Here is a 6276-nt window from a genome sequence, read left to right as displayed (position 1 = left end):
GTATCTTGAAGAGGAGGTATATATGGAACAGCCAAAAGGTTTTGAATCTTCTGACAAACTAGATTATGTTTATTGACTGAAAAAAGGCTTTGTATGGCTTAAAAGAAGCTCCTAGGGCTTGGTATTCCAGGTTGGATAAACATTTAACTTCAAATGGATTTTCTTGTGGAAAGGCAGACAGTACCTTGTATATCAAATTGATAAATGATGACATTTTAGCAGTTGAAATTTATGTGGATGATATCATTTTCAGGTCTACTAATGATGATTTAGCAGAATATTTTTCAAAAATCATGGAATCTGAGTTTGAGATGTCAATGTTAGGTGTGCTTACATTTTTTCTTGGTGTGCAAATCTCATAGCTTGAACATGGACTATTTCTTTCTCAAACTAAATATGCGAAAGAAATGTTGAGAAAATTTAATATGGCTAAATGCAAATCTGTTAGCACTCCTATGGAAATTGGCTGAAAGCTAATAAAATATGATGATTCACCTTCTGTTAATCAGACTCTTTACAGATCTATGATTGGAATTTTGCTATATTTAACTACATCTAAACCTCATATAATGCAATCTGTATCTATGGTGTCAAGATTTCAATCTGATCCAAAGCAATCACATCTTAATGCAGTACATAGAATACTAAAATACATTCAAGGCACTCTTGATTATGGTTTATGGTATCCTCACAGTAATGATTTTACTCTTACTGGTTATACTTATGTAGATTGGGGAGGATCTGATGATAAAAAGAGCACCAGTGGTGCAGCATTCTTTCTTGGTGAGTGTTTGGTTGCTTGGCATAGTAAGAAACAAGATTATGTAACTTTATCCACTTGTGAATCTAAATATGTTGCAGATACAGCATGATGTACTCAATTAATTTGGATGGATTTTGATTTAGGTATTCAGGTTTCAAAACCCATTTCCATAATGTGTGACAACATGAGTGCTATTCAATTAAGAAAAAATTCAATTATGCACTCACGTACAAAATGCATGGCCATCAAACTTTATTTCTTGAGAGATAAAGTTCAAAATAATAAATTCAAATTGGTTTATGTGCCTACTCAAGGATAGTTGGCTAATATTTTTATAAAGGCTCTACCAAGAGAACTGTTTGAACAGTTAAGAACATGATTGGGAGTTTTCTCTCAATCAATACTGGCCTAAAAAATCTTCATCATAATCATTCTATGTTGGGCTTCTACTCCTTTCATAGAAAGAATTCATGAAAAGTAGATGGTCAAATTTTTAATGCAAAAATTTTGGGGGAGTAATCAGCAAGTTAATTAGTATTTCACAGATTGGTTTCAGTTGGTTCACAAGTTTCATTTTACAGATTGGATTTCACATATTGGTTTCAGTTGATTCATAGGTTTCATTTCACAGATTGGTTTATCAATTTTTGATTCATTCAGGTCAGTTGGTTCAGATTTTGTCTGATGTTTTCGGATCAGCATTGCATGGTAAATCAACATTTTGTTTCTATTCATTATCTTGTATATATAAGTTGAAAATTTTTAAGTCACCTTGTATATATGAGATAATATCTTGTATATATAAGTTGAAAATTTCAAAGTCACCTTGTATATATGAGATAATATCTTGTATGTATAAGTTGATTTCTTTTCACCTTATTTATATGAGATGGTGAAATTTTTTACATCAAAACTAGGGGAGATTGTTGACCATGATGACCTTTTGGAAATATGGCAAAATGCATAAATAAAAGGTGGCAAATATAAAGGCAATTATCATTGGCATATACATTGCGATTTGTAAAAATGTCACATGTTAAATAAAGGTAGTTTTTAAATAGAATTTTTTTCGGTGGCATTATCGCAACATGGCATGAAAAAGATTATAACAAGGCTCTTGCATAGTTAATACTATCATTGACAGTACATGGACATTTAAAGAAGGTCTGCATGGTTTGAGAGGTTTCACCAAATGTCTATATTGTGTGGCAGACTTCAAATTGAAATTAAAAAGACTTAAGGTTGTGGGTTGTATTCTAAAACAATGAGAACTTTGTTTTATTCATTTCTTCTACAAGTTTGTTGATAATCTATCCCTGATCATTTGATGTGTATGGAAATCTGTTTGAGGAAGCAATATTTTTTACCAACTACTTGAAAAGGTTCGCAAAAAATCTGCTTGTGTTTGGATATGCAAAAACAAGTCTTCATGTTTGATATTCTTTTACATAATCATTTATCTTCTTTCATGTGCATGTTTGAGAGATGAACAATGGGTTCATTTGGAAAGAAGAAACAAGTATCTTCAAGCAAGAAAATTTTTGAAATGATGAAGGTAATGTATCAAGCATCTTCAAGTATGTCGATATAGTTGAAGTATGCTCATTTCTTTTAAAAAAAAGGAGATAGGAAATTGAAAAGGAATACAAAGGCAGTTATTCCTGATTTATTTATTTTTGTCTTTGAGAAATTTTTTGAGAAATTAAAAACTCAATCAGTCTCAAGTCAAATTTTAGAGATTTTCAAAGAATTCTTTAAAGGGGGACTGAGTCATAAAGGAATTTTTTCAGTCCTGAAAGTTCACAAAAATCGTCACTATCAAGCATTTTTTTAACAGTAAGGGTTTCAAAAGAAGGAAAGTCTCATTTTATTTTTCTGTGAAAAAGAATTTCTTAAAGGAGACAATTTGTTTAATCAAAATGAAGGCTGTTATTTGCTTACCACTGTCTGGTTTAGCTATGATTCAAATGGCAATAATGTTAGGGCGTTTCTTTTTTAACCTTAAATGATTTAAGGACTTCTTCAAAAAAAATTCTAAAGTGAAGAATTATTAAGTCAATTGCATGATATTCCAGAATAGGATTCGAAAGTTACTGAGAGTTTTTTTGAAGGATAAATTTTTTTGGTATTAAACCCAGAATTCTATATGTACAGTTCTGGATAAAAAGGAAGACATGGCTGACAATTTTATAAGGGAAAGACAAATTCGAGATGTAACTAACTATAAGTTGGTTTTTCAAACAACTTTTTAAGAGGGTTTCTCAACAACCCTAACTGGTTTAGTTGGTTCCATGTAACTGAACAATTTTGAAATTCATCTCTATTTATAGAGATCATTTGTAAATTTGAAGGGTGAAAAAAAGGTATTGAAAGAAACAGATAAAAAGACTTGTAAATGCTCTGAAAGGAAGTTGTGTTCAAAAGCTATATTATAAGCTTATATACATGTATAGATGCAAAGTAAATGTTTGTATATGTATGTGTATATGAGACTATAAAAGAATAGCAAGATAGAAAATTGAATATCTTGAGCAGTTCTTTCTACTGATCATAAAGGAATTTGAAGCAATAAAGATTACAGCTTCATGGAGTGGTTTTTCTCCCTATGACAAATCCCAATTAAGAAATTTTGAGGGTTTCCCACTCGGCAAAATCTGTGTCTCAATATTTTGTGAGTTGGCATTTTTCTTTGTGTTCATAATGAATGTTTCAATTTCAGCAATGTTTCATTCTGATATATAGTTAATAAGTTGAATTCAGTAATTCTTAAAATTAAATATACAGAATTCTGATTCACCCCCTTTCAGAACTCTCACTTCCAACATGCCTAAGTGTATCCATTTAGGAAGATTCAATGGCTTAATATTCCTTTGACTTGACATTTGGCCTCCATTTGATAAAATGGACATCACGTGCTTTAAATGATAAGTGTTTCACTTCTAAGATTTTATTTCTAATAGAGCCAGAGAAGAGATTGGCATTATGAAGCCCTGGCTATTAAAAGAAATGAAACCCCTTTAATTGAAAACTTCAAATATGTTTCTCCCTTGTTAGGACAACTTGTGCCACATTAGCTGTAAAGTTTATGAAATTTTGAGTTGTTTTAGCTTTAATTTGAAGGTAGATTTGGAAGGCCTTCCTTTCGTTTTTCTGTAAATTGGAGGTGTTAAATGATCAGTGGAAGAAGTTATCTGTAGAAATGGGATTGTGGGAGGCTTTTCTTAGCTGGCTCAGAAGCCTATTTATCAAACATGAAATGGAACTATAATTAATAGGGCTACAAAATGAAGGAAATCAACACTTGTAAGTGTCATTGCGGTTGGTAGTTATAGCGAGGACACGATTGGAATTGTTGAATTTAACATTGGAAAAGCTTTGAAAGGAAATGTAATAATCAAGTTATGGAACCTTGGGGGCCAGCCTCATTTTTGTAGTATGTAGGAGAGCTATTGTCGTGGTGTCTCTGCAATTGTATATGTGGTGCATGCAGAAGACAAGGACAATATAAACATTTCTGGAAGTGAACTGCACGATTTGTTGAACGAACCATCATGGCATGGAATTCCATTGCTATTTCATGGAAATAAAATTGATAAGCCAGAAGCACTATCAAAGTAGACATTGAATGACCAAATGGGTTTTGCAATCTATAACTGACAGAGACGTTTGCTTCTACATGGTATCTTGCAAGAACTCCACAAACATTTATGTTATTGATTGGCTTGTAAGGAATTCAAAGACAGATAAATGATCTGAGTTGTTAATATAAATGTTTCTATTTGGAGATTCACGTTTTCTGTAAGTTACTGTGTATCGTAGAGTTCATTGATAACTGTTGGTTACTGACAAGTCATACAATACCTCTCTATCAATGTCAAACATCATGCTGATTTTTTAGTATTGTACATTTAAACTGTTCTTTAATTAATGATGGTTCACGATATGTAATTCTCTGTGGTGAAAAAAGGTGTTTTGGGAAAAGGATCTTTTTTGCGAAGTGTCTTATGTCAAAGCCAGGTAGCTTGAAAGTACTATTTATGATTGTATTTGTGATTTCTAAGCAACATGCAAGTACCAGTAATGATTGTAATTGTGATTTCTTAGTCAGGTTTATAGGCTACAACATTAACAACTACTGTATGCTGAGGCTTCTGTGGGATTTTCTCACATTGGCACGAGTTCATCTTCAAATTTTTCATGTGTAAATTTTTTTTTTTTTTTTGAGGGTTCCAAAAAACAAACAGATTTTATTTCTTATAGATTTATTCAAAGATGCAAGAGAAAATTGTTTGGGGGATAATAATTTACCTGATAAAGAAACATCTTGCTTCACCATTCTATGATGCCCTATGGAGATTGATTCGTGCTACACCACTGCACCAGTATCTCTGGCTCCTCATAGCCATTCACAATCTGTTTGAGATGTTTGGAAGGAAGAAGAACAATTTTGTCTTTTGTATGATTTTGACTCAGAAGATTTGGCCCTTGTCTTCTTTTATTTAAATTTTGAGATTGGGGCTTTTCCCTTGAAGATTGATATAGTGAGAAAATGGGGAGATTGTTTCCCGACTTGTGCGCTAGAATATTTGATTTAACTTTCTTTTCAAGGTTGGGCAAGTCCCATCTCTCACTTCTTTTAATATTGTATGCTCCAGAGGTATTTTGATAGCCCTGTAACATACTATTGAATTAGTGAGAAAACTGTGATAGTTTATCATGTAGACCGGAGGACCCCCCAAGGCAACGATGGAAATTAAGAATTAATGCTCGTTTGAATTCTTATCTTAATAAGATGGATCTGATTTACTCCAGCGATGAATTCATAAGGAGGGGAAGAATAACTGCCGAGCATGCAATTGCAACCATAAACCGAAGTCCATGCCGTGTGAGGTACATATGCAAAGGTCGGAGCCTTCTCCAAAATTATTTCCTATTCGCATAATATGTAGAGTGCATTTTTTTAGTATTCGTATTGCGTGCAATGGGTTATTTATAAAACTTGAGTTGATTCTAATTCAAGAGGCTCACAATTTTACCATTGTGTTGTAGGCTTTTGTTCGACTTGGAGGTTGTTTAGTGCATTGAGGGTTTCTATGCATTGAGGATTTCTATTTGCTTTAGGAGTTCATAGATATATTTTGAAGACTTTAAGTGCAAATTGGAGGAATTTTGAGTTCATTTCTAGTCCAATATCAATTGAGAGGACATTCAAGGAAGTAAACTGATATTGATATGTAGATAGGACAAAAACATTATAATAAGTAATAAAAGTTATAAAAAAGTTAAAGAATGTATTAGTAGGATGAAAAAATCCATCCATTATTCTTTTAATCATTTGTTTAGGTGACCAATTGTTTAAACTTTTATTTGATCATTTATTTAGTCACTTATCTTTGTCTAACCTTGTAATTTTAGTTGAGAACCAAAGTAATCATTTATTTTGTCACTTTTACTTATAAACTATAAAACTTTGCTAGAATTTGATCACTTTTAGTTATGTGGCTAAATTTTTA

At 32.2% G+C, this 6276-nt stretch overlaps 1 pseudogene; it reads left to right on the top strand.

The window, feature by feature from the left end:
- The first annotated feature begins 3962 nt into the window (after positions 1-3962).
- LOC149566258 (ADP-ribosylation factor-like protein 8b pseudogene) lies at positions 3963-4514 on the top strand (annotated as a pseudogene).
- Positions 4515-6276: the final 1762 nt, after the last annotated feature.

Source organism: Cupressus sempervirens, chromosome 3, assembly GCF_028749045.1.
Source record: "Cupressus sempervirens isolate cs-2001-9-10 chromosome 3, ASM2874904v1, whole genome shotgun sequence".
Lineage (NCBI taxonomy): Eukaryota > Viridiplantae > Streptophyta > Pinopsida > Cupressales > Cupressaceae > Cupressus > Cupressus sempervirens.
This window is presented reverse-complemented; position numbering and strand designations above follow the sequence as displayed.